Here is a 27,592-nt window from a genome sequence, read left to right as displayed (position 1 = left end):
CTCAAGCGCTAACACAAACCGTGTTTGATTTAGAGTTCCAAATACAAGTATCCGTATAGGAGAAAACAGAGTGAAACCTAAAAATTAAAACTGCTAATGCCAATGAATGGTTTAACCTAGAAGAACAAAATTTGGTGAGCCAAGTGGGATTGGGCTACTGATCATTACCTGAAAGTATCATCAAGATTGGGTGATAAATGTGTGCTGAGATTTCAGGAAACTCGTAGTTTTTGGAAGCTTGGCAACCCCTTTCCATGAAAGTGATTTGTGCCAGTCTCTACTTACGGCTACATCAATAGGAAACAAACCATAGAGATAGAACTTGGAACTACTTGATTGTGTCAAGTTTCAAAGAGCTAGCACAAACCGTGTTTGATTTAGAGTTCCAAATACAAGTATCCTTACAGGAGAAAACAGAGTGAAACCTAAAAATTAAAACTGTTACTGCCAACGAACGGTTTAACCTAGAAGAACGAAATTTGGTGAGCCAAGTGGGATTGGGGTACTGATCATTACCTGAAAGTGTCATCAAGATTGGGTGAAAAAATGTGTGCTGAGATTTCAGGAAACTCGTAGTTTTTTGGAAGCTTGGCAACCCCTTTCCATGAAAGTGATTTGCGCCAGTCTCTGCTTAGGGCTACATCAATAGGAAACAGACCATAGAGATAGAACTAGGAACTACTTGATTGTGTCAATTTTCAAAGAGCTAGCACAAACATTGTTTAATTCAGAGTTCCAACTACATGTATCCATATAGGAGAAAACAGAGTGAAACCTAAAAATTAAAACTGTTACTGCCATCGAACGGTTTAACCTAGAACAACGAAATTTAGTGAGCCAAGTGGGATTGGGGTACTGATCATTACCTGAAAGTGTCATCAAGATTGGGTGAAAAAATGTGTGCTGAGATTTCAGGAAACTCGTAGTTTTTGGAAGCTTGGCAACCCCTTTCCATGAAAGTGATTTGAACCAGTCTCTGCTTAGGGCTACATCAATAGGAAACAAACCATAGAGATAGAAGTTGGAACTACTTGATTGTGTCAAGTTTCAAAGAGCTAGCACAAACCGTCTTTGATTTAGAGTTCCAACTACATGTATCCATAAAGGAGAAAACAGAGTGAAACCTAAGAATTAAAACTGTTACTGCCAACGAACGATTTAACCTAGAAAAACGAAATTCGGTGAGCCAAGTGGGATTGGGGTACTGATCATTACCTGAAAGTGTCATCAAGATTGGGTGAAAAAATGTGTGCTGAGATTTCAGGAAACTAGTGGTTCTTTGGAAGCTTGGCAACCCCTTTCCATGAAAGGGATTTGCGCCAGTCTCTGCTTAGGGCTACATCAATAGGAAACAAACCATAGAGACAGAACTTGGAACTACTTGATTGTGTCAAGTTTCAAAGAGCTAGCACAAACCGTGTTTGATTTAGAGTTCCAACTACATGTATCCATATAGGAGAAAACAGAGTGAAACCTAAAAATTAAAACTGTTACTGCCAACGAACGGATTAACCAGAAGAACGAAATTTGATGAGCCAAGTGGGATTGGGGTACTGATCATTACTCGAAAGTGTCATCAAGATTGGGTGAAAAGATGTGTGCTGAGATTTCAGGACACTCGTAGTTTTTTGGAAGCTTGGCAACCCCTTTCCATTAAAGTGATTTGCGCCAGTCTGTGCTTAGGGCTACATCAATAGGAAAAAAAACATAGAGATAGAACTTGGAACTACTTTATTGTGTCAAGTTTCAAATAGCTAGCACAAACTTTCTTTGATTTAGAGTTCCAAATATATGTATCCATATAGGAGAAAACAGAGTGAAACCTAAAAATTAAAACTCTTACTGCCAAAGATCAGTTTAACCTAGAAGAACGAAATTTGGTGAGCCAAGTGGGATTGGGGTACTGATCATTACCTGAAAGTGTCATCAAGATTGGGTGAAAAAATGTGTGCTGAGATTTCAGGAAACTCGTAGTTTTTTGGAAGCTTGGCAACCCCTTTCCATGAAAGGGATTTGCACCAGTGTCTGCTTAGGGCTACATCAATAGGAAACAAACCATAGAGATAGAACTTGGAACTACTTGATTGTGTCAAGTTTCAAAGAGCTAGCACAAACCGTGTTTGATTTAGAGTTCCAAATACATGTATCCATATAGGAGAAAACAGAGTGAAACCTAAAAATTAAAACTGTTACTGCCAACGAACGGTTTAACCTAGAAGAACGAAATTTGGTGAGTCAAGTGGCATTGGGGTACTGATCATTACCTGAAAGTGTCATGAAACTGGGTGAAAAAATGTGTGCTGAGATTTCAGGAAACTCGTAGTTTTTTGGAAGCTTGGCAACCCCTTTCCATGAAAGTGATTTGCACCAGTGTCTGCTTAGGGCTACATCAATAGGAAACAAACCATAGAGATAGAACTTGGAACTACTTGATTGTGTCAAGTTTCAAAGAGCTAGCACAAACCGTGTTTGATTTAGAGTTCCAAATACATGTATCCATATAGGAGAAAACAGAGTGAAACCTAAAAATTAAAACTGTTACTGCCAACGAACGGTTTAACCTAGAAGAACGAAATTTGGTGAGTCAAGTGGCATTGGGGTACTGATCATTACCTGAAAGTGTCATGAAACTGGGTGAAAAAATGTGTGCTGAGATTTCAGGAAACGCGTAGTTTTTTGGAAGCTTGGCAACCCCTTTCCATGAAAGTGATTTGCGCCAGTCTGTGCTTAGGGCTACATCAATAGGAAACAAACCATAGAGATAGAACTTGGAACTACTTGATTGTGTCAAGTTTCAAAGAGCTAGCACAAACCGTGTTTGATTTAGAGTTCCAAATACATGTATCCATATAAGAAAACAGAGTGAAAGATAAAAATTAAAACTGTTACTGCCAACAAATGGTTTAAACTAGAAGAACGAAATTTGGTGAGCCAGGTGGGATTGGGGTACTGATCATTACCTGAAAGAGTCCTCAACATTGGTGAAAAAATGTGTGATGAGATTTCAGGAAACTCGTAGTTTTTTGGAAGATTGGCAACCCCATTCCATGAAAGTGATTTGCGCCAGTCTCTGCTTAGGGCTACATCAATAGGAAACAATCCATAGAGATAGAACTTGGATTTACTTTATTGTGTCAAGTTTCAAAGAGCTAACACAAACTGTGTTTGATTTAGAATTCAAACTTCATGTATCCATATAGGAGAAAACAGAGTGAAACCTAAAAATTAAAACTATTACTGCCAACAAACTGTTTAACCTAGAAGAATGAAATTTTGTGAGCCAAAGTTATTGGGGTACTGATCATTACACGAAATTGTCAACAAGATTGCGTGAAAAAATGTGTTCTGAGATTTCAGGAAACTCGTAGTTTTTTGATGCTTGGCAACCCCTTTCCATGAAAGTGTTTTGCGCTAGTCTCTGCTTAGGGCTACATGAATAGGAAACAAACCATAGAGATAGAACTTGGAACTACTTGATTGTGTCAAGTTTCAAAGAGCTAGCACAAACCCTGTTTGATTTAGAGTTCTAACTACATGTATCCATATAGGAGAAAACAGAGTGAAACCTAAAAATTAAAACTGTTACTGCAAACGAACAGTTTAACCTAGAAGAACGAAATTTGGTGAGCCAAATGGGATTGGGGTACTGATCATTACCTGAAAGTGTCATGAAGATTGGGTGAAAAAATGTGTGCTCTGATTTCACGAAACTCGTAGTTTTTTGGAAGCTTGGCAACCCCTTTCCATGAAAGTGATTTGCGCCAGTCTCTGCTTAGGGCTACATCAATAGGAAACCAACTATAGAGATAGAACTTGGAACTACTTTATTGTGCCAAGTTTCAAAGAGCTAGCACAAACTGTGTTTGTTTTAGAGTTCCAACTACATGTATCCATATAGGAGAAAACAGAGTGAAACCTAAAAATTAAAACTGTGACTGCCAACGAACGGTTTAACCTAGAAGAACTAATTTGGTGAGCCAAGTGGGATTGGGGTACTGATCATTACCTGAAAGTGTCATGAAGATTGGGTGAAAAAATGTGTGCTGAGATTTCACGAAACTCGTAGTTTTTTGGAAGCTTGGCAACCCCTTTCCATGAAAGTGATTTGCGCCAGTCTCTGCTTAGGGCTACATCAATAGGAAGCAAACCACAGAGATAAAACTTGGAACTACTTTATGGTGCCAAGTTTTAAACCCCTCGGACAAACCGTGTTTGATTTAGAGTTCCAACTCCATGTATCCATATAAGAGAAAACACAGTGAAACCTAAAAATTCAAACTGTTACTGCCAACGAACGGTTTAACCTAAAAGAACGAAATTTGGAGAGCCAAGTGGGATTAGGGTACTGATCATTACCTGAAAGTGTCATGAAGATTGGGTGAAAAAATGTGTGCTCAGACTTCATGAAACTCGTAGTTTTTTGGAAGCTTGGCAACCCCTTTCAATTAAAGTGATTTGCGCCAGTCTCTGCTTAGGGCTACATCAATAGGAAACAAACCATAGAGATAGAACTTGGAACTAATGTATTGTGTCAAGTTTCAAAGAGCTAGGACAAACCGTGTTTGATTTAGAGTTCCAAATACATGTATCCATATAGGAGAAAACAGAGTTATACCTAAAAATTAAAACTGTTACTGCCAACGAACGGTTTAACCTAGAAGAACGAAATTTGGTGAGCCAAGTGGGATTGGGGTACTGATCATTACCTGAAAGTGTCATGAAGATTGGGTGTAAAAATGTGTGCTGAGATTTCAGGAATCTCGTAGTTTTTTTGAAGCTTGGCAACCCCTTTTCATGAAAGTGATTTGCGCCAGTCTCTGCTTAGGGCTACATCAATAGGAAACAAACCCTAGAGATAGAACTTGGAACTAATTTATTGTGTCAAGTTTCAAAGAGCTAGCACAAACTGTGTTTGATTTAGTGTTCCAAATACATGTATTCATATAGGAGAAAACAGAGTGAAACCTAAAATTTAAAACTGTTACTGCCAACGAACGGTTTAACCTAGAAAAACGAAATTTGGTGAGCCAAGTGGGATTGGGGTACTGATCATTACCTGAAAATGTCATGAAGATTGGGTGAAAAAATATGTGCTCAGATTTCACGAAACTCGTAGTTTTTTGGAAGCTTGGCAACCCCTTTCCATGAAAGTGATTTGCGCCAGTCTCTGCTATGGGCTACATCAATAGGGAACAAACCATAGAGATAGGACTTGGAACTACTTGACTGTGTCAAGTTTCAAAGAGCTAGCACAAACCGTGTTTGACTTAGAGTTCCAACTACATGAATCCATAAAGGAGAAAACAGAGTGAAACCTAAAAATTTAAACTGTTACTGCCAACGATCGGTTTAACCTAGAAGAACAAAATTTGGGGAGCCAAGTGGGATTGGGTACTGATCATTACCTGAAAGTGTCATCAAGATTGGGTGAAAAAATATGTGCTGAGATTTCACGAAACTCCTAGTTTTTTGGAAGCTTGGCAACCCCTTTCCATGAAAGTGATTTGCGCCAGTCTCTGCTTAGGGCTACGTCAATAGGAAACAAACCATAGGGATAGAACTTGGATCTACTTGACTGTGTCAAGTTTCAAAGAGCTAGCACAAACCGTGTTTGATTTAGAGTTCCAACTACATGAATCCATAAAGGAGAAAACAGAGTGAAACCTAAAAATTTAAACTGTTACTGCCAACGATCGGTTTAACCTAGAAGAACGAAATTTGGTGAGCCAAGTGGGATTGGGTACTGATCATTACCTGAAAGTGTCATCAAGATGCGTGAAAAAATGTGTGCTGAGATTTCACGAAACTCGTAGTTTTTTGGAAGCTTGGCAACCCCTTTCCATGAAAGTGATTTGCGCCAGTCTCTGCTTAGAGCTACATCAATAGGAAACAAACCATTGAGATGAAACTTGGAACAACTTGACTGTGTAAAGTTTCAAAGAGCTAGCACAAACCGTGTTTGATTTAGAGTTCCAACTACATGTATCCATATAGCAGAAAACAGAGTGAAACCTAAAAATTAAAAATGTTACTGCCAACGAACGGTTTAATCTAGAAGAATGAAATTTGGTGAGCCAAGTAGGATTGGGGTAATGATCATTACCTGAAAGTGTCATCAAGATTGGGTGAAAAAATGTGTGCTGAGATTTCAGGAAACTCGTAGTTTTTAGGAAGCTAGGCATCCCCTTTCCATAAAAGTGATTTGCGCCAATCTCTGCTTAGGGCTACATCAATAGGAAACAAACCGTAGAGATAGAACTTGGAACTACTTGGTTGTGTCAAGTTTCAAAGAGCTAGCACGAACCGTGTTTGATTTAGAGTTCCAAGTACATGTATCCATATTGGAGAAAACAGAGTGAAACTTAAAATTAAAACTGTTACTGCCAACAACGGTTTAAGCTAGAGGAACGAAATTTGGTGAGCCACGTGGGATTGGGGTACTGATCATTACCTGAAAGTGTCATAAAGATTGGGTGAAAAAATATGTGCTGAGATTTCAGGAAACTCGTAGTTTTTTGGAAGCTTGGCAACGCCTTTCCATAAAAGTGATTTGCGCCAATCTCTGCTTAGGGCTACATCAATAGGAAACAAACCATAGAGATAGAACTTGGAACTACTTTATTGTGTCAAGTTTCAATGAGCTAGCACAATCCGTGTTTGATTTAGAGTTCCAACTACATGTATCCATATAGGAGAAAACAGAGTGAAACCTAAAAATTAAAACTGTTACTGTCAAAGATCAGTTTAACCTAGAAGAACGAAATTTGGTGAGAAAAGTTGGATTGGGGTACTGATCATTACCTGAAAGTGTCATCAAGATTGGGTGAAAAAATGTGTGCTGAGATTTCACGAAACTCGTAGTTTTTTGGAAGCTTGGCCCTTTTCATGAAAGTGATTTGCACCAGTCTCTGCTTAGCGCTACATGAATAGGAAACAAACCATGGAGATAGAACTTGGAACTACTTTATTGTGTGAAGTTTCAAAGAGCTAGCACAATCCGTCTTTGATTTAGAGTTCCAACTACATGTATCCAAATAGGAGAAAACAGAGTGAAACCTAAAAATTAAAACTGTTACTGCCAACGAACGGTTTAACCTAGAAGAACGAAATTTGTTGAACCAAGTGGGATTGGGGAACTGATCATTACCTGAAAGTGTCATTAAGATTGGGTGAAAAAATGTTTGCTGAGATTTCAGGAAACTCGTAGATTTTTGGAAGCTTGGCAACCCCTTTCCATGAAAGTGTTTTGTGCCAGTCTCTGCTTAGGCCTACATCAATAGGAAACAAACCATAGAGATAGAACTTGAAACTACTAGATTGTGTCAAGCTTCAAAGAGCTATCACAAACCGTGTTTGATTTAGAGTTCCAACTACATGTATCCATATAGCAGAAAACAGAGTGAAACCTAAAAATTAAAACTGTTACTGCCAACAAACGGTTTAAGCTAGAGGAACGAAATTTGGTGAGCCACGTGGGATTGGGGTACTGATCATTACCTGAAAGTGTCATCAAGATTGGGTGAAAAAATATGTGCTGAGATTTCAGGAAACTCGTAGTTTTTTGGCAGCTTGGCAACCCCTTTCCATGAAAGTGATTTGCACAAGTCTCTGCTTAGGGCTACATCAATAGGAAACAAACCATAGAGATAGAACTTGGAACTACTTGACTGTGTCAAGTTTCAAAGAGCTAGCACAAACCGTGTTTGATTTAGAGTTCCAACTACATGAATCCATAAAGGAGAAAACAGAGTGAAACCTAAAAATTTAAACTGTTACTGGCAACGATCGGTATAACCTAGAAGAACAAAATTTGGTGAGCCATGTGGGATTGGTGTACTGATCATTACCTGAAAGTGTCATCAAGATTGGGTGAAAAAATGTGTGCTGAGATTTCACGAAACTCGTAGTTTTTTGGAAGCTTGGCATCTTCTTTCCATGAAAGTGATTTGCACCAGTCTCTGCTTAGGGCTACATCAATAGGAAACAAACCATAGAGATAGAACTTGGAACTACTTTATTGTGTCAAGTTTCAATGAGCTAGCACAATCCGTGTTTGATTTAGAGTTCCAACTACATATATCCATATAGGAGAAAACAGAGTGAAACCTAAAAATTAAAACTGTTACTGCCGACAAACGGTTTAACCTAGAAGAACGAAATTTGGTGAGAAAAGTTGGATTGGGGTACTGATCATTACCTGAAAGTGTCATCAAGATTGGGTGAAAAAATGTGTGCTGAGATTTCACGAAACTCGTAGTTTTTTGGAAGCTTGGCCCTTTTCATGAAAGTGATTTGCACCAGTCTCTGCTTAGCGCTACATCAATAGGAAACAAACCATGGAGATAGAACTTGGAACTACTTTATTGTGTGAAGTTTCAAAGAGCTAGCACAAACCGTGTTTGATTTAGAGTTCCAACTACATGTATCCAAATAGGAGAAAACAGAGTGAAACCTAAAAATTAAAACTGTTACTGCCAACGAACGGTTTAACCTAGAAGAACGAAATTTGGTGAGCCAAGTGGGAATGGGGTACTGATCATTACCTGAAAGTGTCATTAAGATTGGGTGAAAAAATGTTTGCTGAGATTTCAGGAAACTCGTAGATTTTTGGAAGCTTGGCAACCCCTTTCCATGAAAGTGATTTGTGCCAGTCTCTGCTTAGGCCTACATCAATAGGAAACAAACCATAGAGATAGAACTTGAAACTACTAGATTGTGTCAAGTTTCAAAGAGCTATCACAAACCGTGTTTGATTTAGAGTTCCAACTACATGTATCCATATAGCAGAAAACAGAGTGAAACCTAAAAATTAAAACTGTTACTGCCAACAAACGGTTTAAGCTAGAGGAACGAAATTTGGTGAGCCACGTGGGATTGGGGTACTGATCATTACCTGAAAGTATCATCAAGATTGGGTGAAAAAATATGTGCTGAGATTTCAGGAAACTCGTAGTTTTTCGGAAGCTTGGCCACCCCTTTCCATGAAAGTGATTTGCGCCAGTCTCTGCTTAGGGCTACATCAATAGGAAACAAAGAATAGAGATAGAACTTGGAACTTCTTTATTGTGTCAAGTTTCAATGAGCTAGCACAATCCGTGTTTGATTTAGAGTTCCAACTATATGTATCGATATAGGAGAAAACAGAGTGAAACCTAAAATTTAAAACTGTTACTGCCAACGAACGGTTTAACCTAGAAGAACGAAATTTGGTGAGCCAGGTGGGTTTGGGAACTGATCATTACCTGAAAGTGTCATGAAACTGGGTGAAAAAATGTGTGCTGAGATTTCAGGAAATTCGTAGTTTTTTGGAAGCTTGGCAACCCCTTTCCATGAAAGTGATTTGCGCCAGTCTCTGCTTAGGGCTACATCAATAGGATACAAACCATCGAGATAGAACTTGGAACTACTAAATTGTGTCAAGTTTCATAGAGCTAGCACAAACCGTGTTTGATTTAGAGTTCCAACTATATGTATCCATATAGGAGAAAACAGAGTGAAACCTAAAAATTTAAACTATTACTGCCAACGATCGGTTTAACCTAGAAGAACGAAATTTGGTGAGCCAAGTGGGATTGGGTACTGATCATTACCTGAAAGTGTCATCAAGATTGGGTGAAAAAATGTGTGCTGAGATTTCACGAAACTCGTAGTTTTTTGGAAGCTTGGCAACCCCTCTCCATGAAAGTGATTTGCACCAGTGTCTGCTTAGGGCTACATCAATAGGAAACAAACCATAGAGATAGAACTTGGAACTACTTGATTGTGTCAAGTTTCAAAGAGCTAGCACAAACCGTGTTTGATTTAGAGTTCCAAATACATGTATCCATATAGGAGAAAACAGAGTGAAACCTAAAAATTAAAACTGTTACTGCCAACGAACGGTTTAACCTAGAAGAACGAAATTTGGTGAGTCAAGTGGCATTGGGGTACTGATCATTACCTGAAAGTGTCATGAAACTGGGTGAAAAAATGTGTGCTGAGATTTCAGGAAACTCGTAGTTTTTGGAAGCTTGGCAACCCCTTTCCATGAAAGTGATTTGCGCCAGTCTCTGCTTAGGGCTACATCAATAGAAAACAAACCATTGAGATAGAACTTGGAACTACTTGATTGTGTCAAGTTTCATAGTGCTAGCACAAACCGTGTTTGATTTAGAATTCCAACTACATGTATCCATATAGGAGAAAACAGAGTGAAACCTAAAAATTAAAACTGTTCCTGTAAACGAACGGTTTAACGTAGAAGAACGAAATTTGGTGAGCCAAGTTGGATTGGGGTACTGATCATTACCTGAAAGTGTCATCAAGATTGGGTGAAAAAATGTGTGCTGAGATTTCACGAAACTCGTAGTTTTTTGGAAGCTTGGCCCTTTTCATGAAAGTGATTTGCACCAGTCTCTGCTTAGCGCTACATCAATTGGAAACAAACCATGGAGATAGAACTTGTAACTACTTTATTGTGTGAAGTTTCAAAGAGCTAGCACAAACCGTGTTTGATTTAGAGTTCCAACTACATGTATCCAAATAGGAGAAAACAGAGTGAAACCTAAAAATTAAAACTGTTACTGCCAACGAACGGTTTAACCTAGAAGAACGAAATTTGGTGAGCCAAGTGGGAATGGGGTACTGATCATTACCTGAAAGTGTCATCAAGATTGGGTGAAAAAATGTGTGCTGAGATTTCAGGAAACTCGTAGTTTTTTGGAAGCTTGGCAACCCCTTTCCATGAAAGGGATTTGCACCAGTGTCTGCTTAGGGCTACATCAATAGGAAACAAACCCTAGAGATAGAACTTGGAACTACTTGATTGTGTCAAGTTTCAAAGAGCTAGCACAAACCGTGTTTGATTTAGAGTTCCAAATACATGTATCCATATAGGAGAAAACAGAGTGAAACCTAAAAATTAAAACTGTTACTGCCAACGAACGGTTTAACCTAGAAGAACGAAATTTGGTGAGTCAAGTGGCATTGGGGTACTGATCATTACCTGAAAGTGTCATGAAACTGGGTGAAAAAATGTGTGCTGAGATTTCAGGAAACTCGTAGTTTTTTGGAAGCTTGGCAACCCCTTTCCATGAAAGGGATTTGCACCAGTGTCTGCTTAGGGCTACATCAATAGGAAACAAACCATAGAGATAGAACTTGGAACTACTTGATTGTGTCAAGTTTCAAAGAGCTAGCACAAACCGTGTTTGATTTAGAGTTCCAAATACATGTATCCATATAGGAGAAAACAGAGTGAAACCTAAAAATTAAAACTGTTACTGCCAACGAACGGTTTAACCTAGAAGAACGAAATTTGGTGAGTCAAGTGGCATTGGGGTACTGATCATTACCTGAAAGTGTCATGAAACTGGGTGAAAAAATGTGTGCTGAGATTTCAGGAAACTCGTAGTTTTTTGGAAGCTTGGCAACCCCTTTCCATGAAAGGGATTTGCACCAGTGTCTGCTTAGGGCTACATCAATAGGAAACAAACCATAGAGATAGAACTTGGAACTACTTGATTGTGTCAAGTTTCAAAGAGCTAGCACAAACCGTGTTTGATTTAGAGTTCCAACTACATGTATCCATATAGGAGAAAACAGAGTGAAACCTAAAAATTAAAACTGTTACTGCCAACGAACGGTTTAACCTAGAAGAACGAAATTTGGTGAGTCAAGTGGCATTGGGGTACTGATCATTACCTGAAAGTGTCATGAAACTGGGTGAAAAAATGTGTGCTGAGATTTCAGGAAACTCGTAGTTTTTGGAAGCTTGGCAAACCCTTTCCATGAAAGTGATTTGCGCCAGTCTCTGCTTAGGGCTACATCAATAGAAAACAAACCATTGAGATAGAACTTGGAACTACTTGATTGTGTCAAGTTTCATAGTGCTAGCACAAACCGTGTTTGATTTAGAATTCCAACTACATGTATCCATATAGGAGAAAACAGAGTGAAACCTAAAAATTAAAACTGTTCCTGTAAACGAACGGTTTAACGTAGAAGAACGAAATTTGGTGAGCCAAGTGGGATTGGGGTACTGATCATTACCTTAAAGTGTCATCAAGATTGGGTGAAAAAATGTGTGCTGAGATTTCACGAAACTCGTAGTTTTTTAGAAGCTTGGCAACCCCTTTCCATGAAAGTGATTTGCGCCAGTCTGTGCTTAGGGCTACATCAATAGGAAACAAACCATAGAGATAGAACTTGGAACTACTTGATTGTGTCAAGTTTCAAAGAGCTAGCACAAACCGTGTTTGATTTAGAGTTCCAAATACATGTATCCATATAAGAAAACAGAGTGAAAGATAAAAATTAAAACAGTTACTGCAAACGAACGGTTTAAACCTGGAGAACTAAATTTGGTGAGGCAGGTGGGATTGGGGATCTGATCATTACCTGAAAGTGTCATCAAGATTGGGTGAAAAAATGTGTGCTGAGATTTCAGGAAACGCGTAATTTTTTGGAAGATTGGCAACCCCTTTCCATGAAAGTGATTTGCGCCAGTCTCTGCTTAGGGCTACATCAATAGGAAACAAACCATAGAGATAGAACTTGGAACTACTTGATTGTGTCAAGTTACAAAGAGCTACCACAAACCGTGTTTGATTTAGAGTTCCAACTACATGTATCCATATAGGAGAAAACAGAGTGAAACCTAAAAATTCAAACTGTTACTGCCAACAAATGGTTTAAACTTGAAGAACGAAATTTGGTGAGCCAAGTGGGATTGGGGTACTAATCATTACCTGAAAGAGTCCTCAACATTGGTGAAAAAATGTGTGATGAGATTTCAGGAAACTCGTACTTTTTTGGAAGATTGGCAACCTCTTTCCTTGAAAGTGATTTGCGCCAGTCTCTGCATAGGGCTACATCAATAGGAAACAAATCATAGAGATAGAACTTGGAACTACTTGATTGTGTCAAGTTTCAAAGAGCTAGTACAAACCATTTTTGATTTAGAGTTCCAACTACATGTGTCCATGTAGGAGAAAACAGAGTGAAACCTAAAAATTAAAACTGTTACTGCCAAGGAACGGTTTAACCTAGAAGAAAGAAATTTGTTGAGCCAAGTGGGATTGGGGTACTTATCATTACCTGAAAGTGTCATCAAGATTGGGTGAAAAAATGTGTGCTCAGATTTCAGGCAACTCGTAGTTTTGGAAGCTTGGCAACCCCTTTCCATGAAAGTGATTTGCGCCAGTCTCTGCTTAGGGCTACATCAATAGGAAACAATCCATAGAGATAGAACTTGGATTTACTTTATTGTGTCAAGTTTCAAAGAGCTAGCACAAACTGTGTTTGATTTAGAATTCAAACTTCATGTATCCATATAGGAGAAAACAGAGTGAAACCTAAAAATTAAAACTATTACTGCCAACAAACTGTTTAACCTAGAAGAATGAAATTTTGTGAGCCAAAGTTATTGGGGTACTGATCATTACACGAAATTGTCAACAAGATTGGGTGAAAAAAATGTGTTCTGAGATTTCAGGAAACTCGTAGTTTTTTGATGCTTGGCAACCCCTTTCCATGAAAGTGATTTGCGCTAGTCTCTGCTTAGGGCTACATCAATAGGAAACAAACCATAGAGATAGAACTTGGAACTACTTGATTATGTCAAGTTTCAAAGAGCTAGCACAAACCCTGTTTGATTTAGAGTTCTAACTACATGTATCCATATAGGAGAAAACAGAGTGAAACCTAAAAATTAAAACTGTTACTGCAAACGAACAGTTTAACCTAGAAGAACGAAATTTGGTGAGCCAAGTGGGATTGGGGTACTGATCATTACCTGAAAATGTCATCAAGATTGTGTGAAAAAATGTGTGCTGAGATTTCAGGAAACTCGTAGTTTTTTGGAAGCTTGGCAACCCCTTTCCATGAAAGTGATTTGCGCCAGTCTCTGCTTAGGGCTACATCAATAGGAAACAAAACATAGAGATAGAACTTGGAACTACTTGATTGTGTCAAGTTTCAAAGAGCTAGCACAAACCGTGTTTGATTTAGAGTTTCAACTACATGTATCCATATAGGAGAAAACAGAGTGAAACCTAAAAATTAAAACTGTTACTGCCAACGAAAGGTTTCACCTAGAAGAACAAAATTTGGTGAGCCAATTGGGATTTGGGTACTGATCATTACCTGAAAGTGTCATCAAGATTGGGTGAAAAAATGTGTGCTGATATTTCAGGAAACTCGTAGTTTTTTGGAAGCTCGGCAACCCCTTTCCATGAAAGTGATTTGCGCCAGTCTCTTCTTAGGGCTACATCAATAGGAAACAAACCATAGAGATAGAACTTGGAACTACTTGACTGTGTCAAGTTTCAAGGAGCTAGCACAAACCGTGTTTGATTTAGAGTTCCAACTGCATGTATCCATATAGGAGAAAACAGTGAAACCTAAAAATTAAAACTGTTACTGTCAACGAGCGGTTTAACCTAGAAGAATGAAATTTGGTGAGCCAAGTGGGATTGGGGTACTGATCAAACAGAAAGTGTCATCAAGATTGGGTGAAAAAATGTGTGCTGAGATTTCAGGAAACTCGTAGTTTTTGGAAGCTTGACAACCCCTTTCCATGAAAGTGATTTGCGCAAGTCTCTGCTTAAGGCTACATCAATAGGAAACAAACCATAGAGCTAGAACTTGGAACTACTTGATTGTGTCAAGTTTCAAAGAGCTAGCACAAACCGTCTTTTATTTAGAGTTCTAACTACATGTATCCATATGGGAGAAAACAGAGTGAAACCTAAAAATTAAAACTGTTACTGCCAACGAACGGTTTAATCTAGAACAACGAAATTTGATGAGCCAAGTGGGATTGGGGTACTGATCATTACCTGAAAGTGTCATCAAGATTGGGTTAAAAAATGTGTGCTGAGAATTCAGGAAACTCGTAGTTTTTTAGAAGCTTGGCAACCCCTTTCCATGAAAGTGATTTGCGCCAGTCTGTGCTTAGGGCTACATCAATAGGAAACAAACCATAGAGATAGAACTTGGAACTACTTTATTGTGTCAAGTTTCAATGAGCTAGCACAATCCGTGTTTGATTTAGAGTTCCAACTACATATATCCATATAGGAGAATACAGAGTGAAACCTAAAAATTAAAACTGTTACTGCCGACAAACGGTTTAACCTAGAAGAACGAAATTTGGTGAGAAAAGTTGGATTGGGGTACTGATCATTACCTGAAAGTGTCATCAAGATTGGGTGAAAAAATGTGTGCTGAGATTTCACGAAACTCGTAGTTTTTTGGAAGCTTGGCCCTTTTCATGAAAGTGATTTGCACCAGTCTCTGCTTAGCGCTACATCAATTGGAAACAAACCATGGAGATAGAACTTGTAACTACTTTATTGTGTGAAGTTTCAAAGAGCTAGCACAAACCGTGTTTGATTTAGAGTTCCAACTACATGTATCCAAATAGGAGAAAACAGAGTGAAACCTAAAAATTAAAACTGTTACTGCCAACGAACGGTTTAACCTAGAAGAACGAAATTTGGTGAGCCAAGTGGGAATGGGGTACTGATCATTACCTGAAAGTGTCATCAAGATTGGGTGAAAAAATGTGTGCTGAGATTTCAGGAAACTCGTAGTTTTTTGGAAGCTTGGCAACCCCTTTCCATGAAAGGGATTTGCACCAGTGTCTGCTTAGGGCTACATCAATAGGAAACAAACCCTAGAGATAGAACTTGGAACTACTTGATTGTGTCAAGTTTCAAAGAGCTAGCACAAACCGTGTTTGATTTAGAGTTCCAAATACATGTATCCATATAGGAGAAAACAGAGTGAAACCTAAAAATTAAAACTGTTACTGCCAACGAACGGTTTAACCTAGAAGAACGAAATTTGGTGAGTCAAGTGGCATTGGGGTACTGATCATTACCTGAAAGTGTCATGAAACTGGGTGAAAAAATGTGTGCTGAGATTTCAGGAAACTCGTAGTTTTTTGGCAGCTTGGCAACCCCTTTCCATGAAAGGGATTTGCACCAGTGTCTGCTTAGGGCTACATCAATAGGAAACAAACCATAGAGATAGAACTTGGAACTACTTGATTGTGTCAAGTTTCAAAGAGCTAGCACAAACCGTGTTTGATTTAGAGTTCCAAATACATGTATCCATATAGGAGAAAACAGAGTGAAACCTAAAAATTAAAACTGTTACTGCCAACGAACGGTTTAACCTAGAAGAACGAAATTTGGTGAGTCAAGTGGCATTGGGGTACTGATCATTACCTGAAAGTGTCATGAAACTGGGTGAAAAAATGTGTGCTGAGATTTCAGGAAACTCGTAGTTTTTTGGAAGCTTGGCAACCCCTTTCCATGAAAGGGATTTGCACCAGTGTCTGCTTAGGGCTACATCAATAGGAAACAAACCATAGAGATAGAACTTGGAACTACTTGATTGTGTCAAGTTTCAAAGAGCTAGCACAAACCGTGTTTGATTTAGAGTTCCAACTACATGTATCCATATAGGAGAAAACAGAGTGAAACCTAAAAATTAAAACTGTTACTGCCAACGAACGGTTTAACCTAGAAGAACGAAATTTGGTGAGTCAAGTGGCATTGGGGTACTGATCATTACCTGAAAGTGTCATGAAACTGGGTGAAAAAATGTGTGCTGAGATTTCAGGAAACTCGTAGTTTTTGGAAGCTTGGCAACCCCTTTCCATGAAAGTGATTTGCGCCAGTCTCTGCTTAGGGCTACATCAATAGAAAACAAACCATAGAGATAGAACTTGGAACTACTTGATTGTGTCAAGTTTCATAGTGCTAGCACAAACCGTGTTTGATTTAGAATTCCAACTACATGTATCCATATAGGAGAAAACAGAGTGAAACCTAAAAATTAAAACTGTTCCTGTAAACGAACGGTTTAACGTAGAAGAACGAAATTTGGTGAGCCAAGTGGGATTGGGGTACTGATCATTACCTGAAAGTGTCATCAAGATTGGGTGAAAAAATGTGTGCTGAGATTTCATGAAACTCGTAGTTTTTTAGAAGCTTGGCAACCCCTTTCCATGAAAGTGATTTACGCCAGTCTGTGCTTAGGGCTACATCAATAGGAAACAAACCATAGAGATAGAACTTGGAACTACTTGATTGTGTCAAGTTTCAAAGAGCTAGCACAAACTGTGTTTGATTTAGAGTTCCAAATACATGTATCCATATAAGAAAACAGAGTGAAAGATAAAAATTAAAACAGTTACTGCAAACGAACTGTTTAAACCTGGAGAACTAAATTTGGTGAGGCAGGTGGGATTGGGGATCTGATCATTACCTGAAAGTGTCATCAAGATTGGGTGAAAAAATGTGTGCTGAGATTTCAGGAAACGCGTAATTTTTTGGAAGCTTGGCAACCCCTTTCCATGAAAGTGATTTGCGCCAGTCTCTGCTTAGGGCTACATCAATAGGAAACAAACCATAGAGATAGAACTTGGAACTACTTGATTGTGTCAAGTTACAAAGAGCTACCACAAACCGTGTTTGATTTAGAGTTCCAACTACATGTATCCATATAGGAGAAAACAGAGTGAAACCTAAAAATTCAAACTGTTACTGCCAACAAATGGTTTAAACTAGAAGAACGAAATTTGGTAAGCCATGTGGGATTGGGGTACTAATCATTACCTGAAAGAGTCCTCAACATTGGTGAAAAAATGTGTGATGAGATTTCAGGAAACTCGTACTTTTTTGGAAGATTGGCAACCTCTTTCCTTGAAAGTGATTTGCGCCAGTCTCTGCGTAGGGCTACATCAATAGGAAACAAATCATAGAGATAGAACTTGGAACTACTTGATTGTGTCAAGTTTCAAAGAGCTAGTACAAACCATTTTTGATTTAGAGTTCCAACTACATGTGTCCATGTAGGAGAAAACAGAGTGAAACCTAAAAATTAAAACTGTTACTGCCAAGGAACGGTTTAACCTAGAAGAAAGAAATTTGTTGAGCCAAGTGGGATTGGGGTACTTATCATTACCTGAAAGTGTCATCAAGATTGGGTGAAAAAATGTGTGCTCAGATTTCAGGCAACTCGTAGTTTTTGGAAGCTTGGCAACCCCTTTCCATGAAAGTGATTTGCGCCAGTCTCTGCTTAGGGCTACATCAATAGGAAACAATCCATAGAGATAGAACTTGGATTTACTTTATTGTGTCAAGTTTCAAAGAGCTAGCACAAACTGTGTTTGATTTAGAATTCAAACTTCATGTATCCATATAGGAGAAAACAGAGTGAAACCTAAAAATTAAAACTATTACTGCCAACAAACTGTTTAACCTAGAAGAATGAAATTTTGTGAGCCAAAGTTATTGGGGTACTGATCATTACACGAAATTGTCAACAAGATTGGGTGAAAAAATGTGTTCTGAGATTTCAGGAAACTCGTAGTTTTTTGATGCTTGGCAACCCCTTTCCATGAAATTGATTTGTGCTAGTCTCTGCTTAGGGCTACATCAATAGGAAACAAACCATAGAGATAGAACTTGGAACTACTTGATTATGTCAAGTTTCAAAGAGCTAGCACAAACCCTGTTTGATTTAGAGTTCTAACTACATGTATCCATATAGGAGAAAACAGAGTGAAACCTAAAAATTAAAACTGTTACTGCAAACGAACAGTTTAACCTAGAAGAACGAAATTTGGTGAGCCAAGTGGGATTGGGGTACTGATCATTACCTGAAAATGTCATCAAGATTGTGTGAAAAAATGTGTGCTGAGATTTCAGGAAACTCATAGTTTTTTGGAAGCTTGGCAACCCTTTTCCATGAAAGTGATTTGCGCCAGTCTCTGCTTTGGGCTACATCAATAGGAAACAAAACATAGAGATAGAACTTGGAACTACTTGATTGTGTCAAGTTTCAAAGAGCTAGCACAAACCGTGTTTGATTTAGAGTTTCAACTACATGTATCCATATAGGAGAAAACAGAGTGAAACCTAAAAATTAAAACTGTTACTGCCAACGAAAGGTTTCACCTAGAAGAACAAAATTTGGTGAGCCAATTGGGATTTGGGTACTGATCATTACCTGAAAGTGTCATCAAGATTGGGTGAAAAAATGTGTGCTGATATTTCAGGAAACTCGTAGTTTTTTGGAAGCTCGGCAACCCCTTTCCATGAAAGTGATTTGTGCCAGTCTCTGCTTAGGCCTACATCAATAGGAAACAAACCATAGAGATAGAACTTGAAACTACTAGATTGTGTCAAGTTTCAAAGAGCTATCACAAACCGTGTTTGATTTAGAGTTCCAACTACATGTATCCATATAGCAGAAAACAGAGTGAAACCTAAAAATTAAAACTGTTACTGCCAACAAACGGTTTAAGCTAGAGGAACGAAATTTGGTGAGACACGTGGGATTGGGGTACTGATCATTACCTGAAAGTATCATCAAGATTGGGTGAAAAAATATGTGCTGAGATTTCAGGAACCTCGTAGTTTTTCGGAAGCTTGGCCACCCCTTTACATGAAAGTGATTTGCGCCAGTCTCTGCTTAGGGCTACATCAATAGGAAACAAAGAATAGAGATAGAACTTGGAACTTCTTTATTGTGTCAAGTTTCAATGAGCTATCACAAACCGTGTTTGATTTAGAGTTCCAACTATATGTATCCATATAGGAGAAAACAGAGTGAAACCGAAAATTTAAAACTGTTACTGCCAAGGAACGGTTTAACCTAGAAGAACGAAATTTGGTGAGCCAGGTGGGTTTGGGAACTGATCATTACCTGAAAGTGTCATCAAGATTGGGTGAAAAAATGTGTGCTGAGATTTCAGGAAATTCGTAGTTTTTTAGAAGCTTGGCAACCCCTTTCCATGAAAGTGATTTGCGCCAGTCTCTGCTTAGGGCTACATCAATAGGATACAAACCATCGAGATAGAACTTGGAACTACTAAATTGTGTCAAGTTTCATAGAGCTAGCACAAACCGTGTTTGATTTAGACTTCCAACTATATGTATCCATATAGGAGAAAACAGAGTGAAACCTAAAAATTTAAACTATTACTGCCAACGATCGGTTTAACCTAGAAGAACGAAATTTGGTGAGCCAAGTGGGATTGGGTACTGATCATTACCTGAAAGTGTCATCAAGATTGGGTGAAAAAATGTGTGCTGAGATTTCACGAAACTCGTAGTTTTTTGGAAGCTTGGCAACCCATTTCCATGAAAGGGATTTGCGCCAGTCTCTGCTTAGGGCTACATGAATAGGAAACAAACCATAGAGATAGAACTTGGAACTACTTTATTGTGTCAAGTTTAAAAGACCTTGCACAAACCGTGTTTGATTTAGAGTTCCAACTACATGTATCCATATAGGAGAAAACAGAGTGAAACCTAAAAATTAAAACTGTTACTGCCAACGAACGGTTTAACCTAGAAGAACGAAATTTGGTGAGTCAAGTGGCATTGGGGTACTGATCATTACCTGAAAGTGTCATGAAACTGGGTGAAAAAATGTGTGCTGAGATTTCAGGAAACTCGTAGTTTTTTGGAAGCTTGGCAACCCCTTTCCATGAAAGGGATTTGCACCAGTGTCTGCTTAGGGCTACATCAATAGGAAACAAACCATAGAGATAGAACTTGGAACTACTTGATTGTGTCAAGTTTCAAAGAGCTAGCACAAACCGTGTTTGATTTAGAGTTCCAACTACATGTATCCATATAGGAGAAAACAGAGTGAAACCTAAAAATTAAAACTGTTACTGCCAACGAACGGTTTAACCTAGAAGAACGAAATTTGGTGAGTCAAGTGGCATTGGGGTACTGATCATTACCTGAAAGTGTCATGAAACTGGGTGAAAAAATGTGTGCTGAGATTTCAGGAAACTAGTAGTTTTTTGGTAGCTTGGCAACCCCTTTCCATGAAAGTGATTTGCGCCAGTCTCTGCTTAGGGCTACATCAATAGAAAACAAACCATTGAGATAGAACTTGGAACTACTTGATTGTGTCAAGTTTCATAGTGCTAGCACAAACCGTGTTTGATTTAGAATTCCAACTACATGTATCCATATAGGAGAAAATAGAGTGAAACCTAAAAATTAAAACTGTTCCTGTAAACGAACGGTTTAACGTAGAAGAACGAAATTTGGTGAGCCAAGTGGGATTGGGGTACTTATCATTACCTGAAAGTGTCATCAAGATTGGGTGAAAAAATGTGTGCTGAGATTTCACGAAACTCGTAGTTTTTTAGAAGCTTGGCAACCCCTTTCCATGAAAGTGATTTGCGCCAGTCTGTGCTTAGGGCTACATCAATAGGAAACAAACCATAGAGATAGAACTTGGAACTACTTGATTGTGTCAAGTTTCAAAGAGCTAGCACAAACCGTGTTTGATTTAGAGTTCCAAATACATGTATCCATATAAGAAAACAGAGTGAAAGATAAAAATTAAAACAGTTACTGCAAACGAACTGTTTAAACCTGGAGAACTAAATTTGGTGAGGCAGGTGGGATTGGGGATCTGATCATTACCTGAAAGTGTCATCAAGATTGGGTGAAAAAATGTGTGCTGAGATTTCAGGAAACGCGTAATTTTTTGGAAGATTGGCAACCCCTTTCCATGAAAGTGATTTGCGCCAGTCTCTGCTTAGGGCTACATCAATAGGAAACAAACCATAGAGATAGAACTTGGAACTACTTGATTGTGTCAAGTTACAAAGAGCTACCACAAACCGTGTTTGATTTAGAGTTCCAACTACATGTATCCATATAGGAGAAAACAGAGTGAAACCTAAAAATTCAAACTGTTACTGCCAACAAATGGTTTAAACTTGAAGAACGAAATTTGGTGAGCCAAGTGGGATTGGGGTACTAATCATTACCTGAAAGAGTCCTCAACATTGGTGAAAAAATGTGTGATGAGATTTCAGGAAACTCGTACTTTTTTGGAAGATTGGCAACCTCTTTCCTTGAAAGTGATTTGCGCCTTTCTCTGCATAGGGCTACATCAATAGGAAACAAATCATAGAGATAGAACTTGGAACTACTTGATTGTGTCAAGTTTCAAAGAGCTAGTACAAACCATTTTTGATTTAGAGTTCCAACTACATGTGTCCATGTAGGAGAAAACAGAGTGAAACCTAAAAATTAAAACTGTTACTGCCAAGGAACGGTTTAACCTAGAAGAAAGAAATTTGTTGAGCCAAGTGGGATTGGGGTACTTATCATTACCTGAAAGTGTCATCAAGATTGGGTGAAAAAATGTGTGCTCAGATTTCAGGCAACTCGTAGTTTTTGGAAGCTTGGCAACCCCTTTCCATGAAAGTGATTTGCGCCAGTCTCTGCTTAGGGCTACATCAATAGGAAACAATCCATAGAGATAGAACTTGGATTTACTTTATTGTGTCAAGTTTCAAAGAGCTAGCACAAACTGTGTTTGATTTAGAATTCAAACTTCATGTATCCATATAGGAGAAAACAGAGTGAAACCTAAAAATTAAAACTATTACTGCCAACAAACTGTTTAACCTAGAAGAATGAAATTTTGTGAGCCAAAGTTATTGGGGTACTGATCATTACACGAAATTGTCAACAAGATTGGGTGAAAAAATGTGTTCTGAGATTTCAGGAAACTCGTAGTTTTTTGATGCTTGGCAACCCCTTTCCATGAAATTGATTTGTGCTAGTCTCTGCTTAGGGCTACATCAATAGGAAACAAACCATAGAGATAGAACTTGGAACTACTTGATTATGTCAAGTTTCAAAGAGCTAGCACAAACCCTGTTTGATTTAGAGTTCTAACTACATGTATCCATATAGGAGAAAACAGAGTGAAACCTAAAAATTAAAACTGTTACTGCAAACGAACAGTTTAACCTAGAAGAACGAAATTTGGTGAGCCAAGTGGGATTGGGGTACTGATCATTACCTGAAAATGTCATCAAGATTGTGTGAAAAAATGTGTGCTGAGATTTCAGGAAACTCATAGTTTTTTGGAAGCTTGGCAACCCCTTTCCATGAAAGTGATTTGCGCCAGTCTCTGCTTTGGGCTACATCAATAGGAAACAAAACATAGAGATAGAACTTGGAACTACTTGATTGTGTCAAGTTTCAAAGAGCTAGCACAAACCGTGTTTGATTTAGAGTTTCAACTACATGTATCCATATAGGAGAAAACAGAGTGAAACCTAAAAATTAAAACTGTTACTGCCAACGAAAGGTTTCACCTAGAAGAACAAAATTTGGTGAGCCAATTGGGATTTGGGTACTGATCATTACCTGAAAGTGTCATCAAGATTGGGTGAAAAAATGTGTGCTGATATTTCAGGAAACTCGTAGTTTTTTGGAAGCTCGGCAACCCCTTTCCATGAAAGTGATTTGTGCCAGTCTCTGCTTAGGCCTACATCAATAGGAAACAAACCATAGAGATAGAACTTGAAACTACTAGATTGTGTCAAGTTTCAAAGAGCTATCACAAACCGTGTTTGATTTAGAGTTCCAACTACATGTATCCATATAGCAGAAAACAGAGTGAAACCTAAAAATTAAAACTGTTACTGCCAACAAACGGTTTAAGCTAGAGGAACGAAATTTGGTGAGACACGTGGGATTGGGGTACTGATCATTACCTGAAAGTATCATCAAGATTGGGTGAAAAAATATGTGCTGAGATTTCAGGAAACTCGTAGTTTTTCGGAAGCTTGGCCACCCCTTTACATGAAAGTGATTTGCGCCAGTCTCTGCTTAGGGCTACATCAATAGGAAACAAAGAATAGAGATAGAACTTGGAACTTCTTTATTGTGTCAAGTTTCAATGAGCTAGCACAATCCGTGTTTGATTTAGAGTTCCAACTATATGTATCCATATAGGAGAAAACAGAGTGAAACCTAAAATTTAAAACTGTTACTGCCAAGGAACGGTTTAACCTAGAAGAACGAAATTTGGTGAGCCAGGTGGGTTTGGGAACTGATCATTACCTGAAAGTGTCATCAAGATTGGGTGAAAAAATGTGTGCTGAGATTTCAGGAAATTCGTAGTTTTTTAGAAGCTTGGCAACCCCTTTCCATGAAAGTGATTTGCGCCAGTCTCTGCTTAGGGCTACATCAATAGGATACAAACCATCGAGATAGAACTTGGAACTACTAAATTGTGTCAAGTTTCATAGAGCTAGCACAAACCGTGTTTGATTTAGACTTCCAACTATATGTATCCATATAGGAGAAAACAGAGTGAAACCTAAAAATTTAAACTATTACTGCCAACGATCGGTTTAACCTAGAAGAACGAAATTTGGTGAGCCAAGTGGGATTGGGTACTGATCATTACCTGAAAGTGTCATCAAGATTGGGTGAAAAAATGTGTGCTGAGATTTCACGAAACTCGTAGTTTTTTGGAAGCTTGGCAACCCATTTCCATGAAAGGGATTTGCGCCAGTCTCTGCTTAGGGCTACATGAATAGGAAACAAACCATAGAGATAGAACTTGGAACTACTTTATTGTGTCAAGTTTAAAAGACCTTGCACAAACCGTGTTTGATTTAGAGTTCCAACTACATGTATCCATATAGGAGAAAACAGAGTGAAACCTAAAAATTAAAACTGTTACTGCCAAAGATCAGTTTAACCTAGAAGAACGAAATTTGGTGAGTCAAGTGGCATTGGGGTACTGATCATTACCTGAAAGTGTCATCAAGATTGGGTGAAAAAATGTGTGCTGAGATTTCAGGAAACTCGTAGTTTTTTGGAAGCTTGGCAACCCCTTTCCATGAAAGGGATTTGCACCAGTGTCTGCTTAGGGCTACATCAATAGGAAACAAACCCTAGAGATAGAACTTGGAACTACTTGATTGTGTCAAGTTTCAAAGAGCTAGCACAAACCGTGTTTGATTTAGAGTTCCAAATACATGTATCCATATAGGAGAAAACAGAGTGAAACCTAAAAATTAAAACTGTTACTGCCAACGAACGGTTTAACCTAGAAGAACGAAATTTGGTGAGTCAAGTGGCATTGGGGTACTGATCATTACCTGAAAGTGTCATGAAACTGGGTGAAAAAATGTGTGCTGAGATTTCAGGAAACTCGTAGTTTTTTGGAAGCTTGGCAACCCCTTTCCATGAAAGGGATTTGCACCAGTGTCTGCTTAGGGCTACATCAATAGGAAACAAACCATAGAGATAGAACTTGGAACTACTTGATTGTGTCAAGTTTCAAAGAGCTAGCACAAACCGTGTTTGATTTAGAGTTCCAACTACATGTATCCATATAGGAGAAAACAGAGTGAAACCTAAAAATTAAAACTGTTACTGCCAACGAACGGTTTAACCTAGAAGAACGAAATTTGGTGAGTCAAGTGGCATTGGGGTACTGATCATTACCTGAAAGTGTCATGAAACTGGGTGAAAAAATGTGTGCTGAGATTTCAGGAAACTCGTAGTTTTTGGAAGCTTGGCAACCCCTTTCCATGAAAGTGATTTGCGCCAGTCTCTGCTTAGGGCTACATCAATAGAAAACAAACCATTGAGATAGAACTTGGAACTACTTGATTGTGTCAAGTTTCATAGTGCTAGCACAAACCGTGTTTGATTTAGAATTCCAACTACATGTATCCATATAGGAGAAAATAGAGTGAAACCTAAAAATTAAAACTGTTCCTGTAAACGAACGGTTTAACGTAGAAGAACGAAATTTGGTGAGCCAAGTGGGATTGGGGTACTGATCATTACCTGAAAGTGTCATCAAGATTGGGTGAAAAAATGTGTGCTGAGATTTCACGAAACTCGTAGTTTTTTAGAAGCTTGGCAACCCCTTTCCATGAAAGTGATTTGCGCCAGTCTGTGCTTAGGGCTACATCAATAGGAAACAAACCATAGAGATAGAACTTGGAACTACTTGATTGTGTCAAGTTTCAAAGAGCTAGCACAAACCGTGTTTGATTTAGAGTTCCAAATACATGTATCCATATAAGAAAACAGAGTGAAAGATAAAAATTAAAACAGTTACTGCAAACGAACTGTTTAAACCTGGAGAACTAAATTTGGTGAGGCAGGTGGGATTGGGGATCTGATCATTACCTGAAAGTGTCATCAAGATTGGGTGAAAAAATGTGTGCTGAGATTTCAGGAAACGCGTAATTTTTTGGAAGATTGGCAACCCCTTTCCATGAAAGTGATTTGCGCCAGTCTCTGCTTAGGGCTACATCAATAGGAAACAAACCATAGAGATAGAACTTGGAACTACTTGATTGTGTCAAGTTACAAAGAGCTACCACAAACCGTGTTTGATTTAGAGTTCCAACTACATGTATCCATATAGGAGAAAACAGAGTGAAACCTAAAAATTCAAACTGTTACTGCCAACAAATGGTTTAAACTTGAAGAACGAAATTTGGTGAGCCAAGTGGGATTGGGGTACTAATCATTACCTGAAAGAGTCCTCAACATTGGTGAAAAAATGTGTGATGAGATTTCAGGAAACTCGTACTTTTTTGGAAGATTGGCAACCTCTTTCCTTGAAAGTGATTTGCGCCAGTCTCTGCATAGGGCTACATCAATAGGAAACAAATCATAGAGATAGAACTTGGAACTACTTGATTGTGTCAAGTTTCAAAGAGCTAGTACAAACCATTTTTGATTTAGAGTTCCAACTACATGTGTCCATGTAGGAGAAAACAGAGTGAAACCTAAAAATTAAAACTGTTACTGCCAAGGAACGGTTTAACCTAGAAGAAAGAAATTTGTTGAGCCAAGTGGGATTGGGGTACTTATCATTACCTGAAAGTGTCATCAAGATTGGGTGAAAAAATGTGTGCTCAGATTTCAGGCAACTCGTAGTTTTTGGAAGCTTGGCAACCCCTTTCCATGAAAGTGATTTGCGCCAGTCTCTGCTTAGGGCTACATCAATAGGAAACAATCCATAGAGATAGAACTTGGATTTACTTTATTGTGTCAAGTTTCAAAGAGCTAGCACAAACTGTGTTTGATTTAGAATTCAAACTTCATGTATCCATATAGGAGAAAACAGAGTGAAACCTAAAAATTAAAACTATTACTGCCAACAAACTGTTTAACCTAGAAGAATGAAATTTTGTGAGCCAAAGTTATTGGGGTACTGATCATTACACGAAATTGTCAACAAGATTGGGTGAAAAAATGTGTTCTGAGATTTCAGGAAACTCGTAGTTTTTTGATGCTTGGCAACCCCTTTCCATGAAAGTGATTTGCGCTAGTCTCTGCTTAGGGCTACATCAATAGGAAACAAACCATAGAGATAGAACTTGGAACTACTTGATTATGTCAAGTTTCAAAGAGCTAGCACAAACCGTGTTTGATTTAGAGTTTCAACTACATGTATCCATATAGGAGAAAACAGAGTGAAACCTAAAAATTAAAACTGTTACTGCCAACGAAAGGTTTCACCTAGAAGAACAAAATTTGGTGAGCCAATTGGGATTTGGGTACTGATCATTACCTGAAAGTGTCATCAAGATTGGGTGAAAAAATGTGTGCTGATATTTCAGGAAACTCGTAGTGTTTTGGAAGCTCGGCAACCCCTTTCCATGAAAGTGATTTGCGCCAGTCTCTTCTTAGGGCTACATCAATAGGAAACAAACCATAGAGATAGAACTTGGAACTACTTGACTGTGTCAAGTTTCAAGGAGCTAGCACAAACCGTGTTT

This window comes from Spermophilus citellus, assembly GCF_964194105.1.
Source record: "Spermophilus citellus genome assembly, chromosome: 7".
Taxonomy (NCBI): Eukaryota; Metazoa; Chordata; class Mammalia; order Rodentia; family Sciuridae; genus Spermophilus; species Spermophilus citellus.
The sequence above is the reverse complement of the archived record's forward strand: the minus strand, read 5'-3'. Positions refer to the sequence as shown.